This window comes from Penaeus monodon, chromosome 34 (assembly GCF_015228065.2).
Source record: "Penaeus monodon isolate SGIC_2016 chromosome 34, NSTDA_Pmon_1, whole genome shotgun sequence".
In the NCBI taxonomy this organism is placed as follows: Eukaryota; Metazoa; Arthropoda; class Malacostraca; order Decapoda; family Penaeidae; genus Penaeus; species Penaeus monodon.
In genome coordinates, this window is record NC_051419.1 from 17,608,424 (window position 1) to 17,608,801 (window position 378).

A 378-nucleotide genomic window follows, 5' to 3' on the forward strand; every position below is an offset into this window, starting at 1 on the left:
CCTGGAAAATAAGCAACTAATGTGTTAATATGATACTGAGGTTACTGCTCACTGACATTATGGATTATAGAATAATATTTTTCCTGGAAAATAAAGAACAATTGTAAATAGATAAGATCAAGTAGGACTACTAAATTGATGTGATCGAGCACTGGTAAATATAATCATTATCTAAAATCACAGTGGACATGACGGTTATCCATATGGGTTCAAAACCTTCCAAAACAGTACTCATACTGCACATAAGCAGAAAGTTTGTGACTAAGTGTTTTTGTGATGCCCCCGTAACACAAGATTTTGAATGTCAAGAAATCTCGATGACACGCTTGTGCAAAAATCTTTAGATCCAGCACGCCAATAAATAGGATTATCATCAAT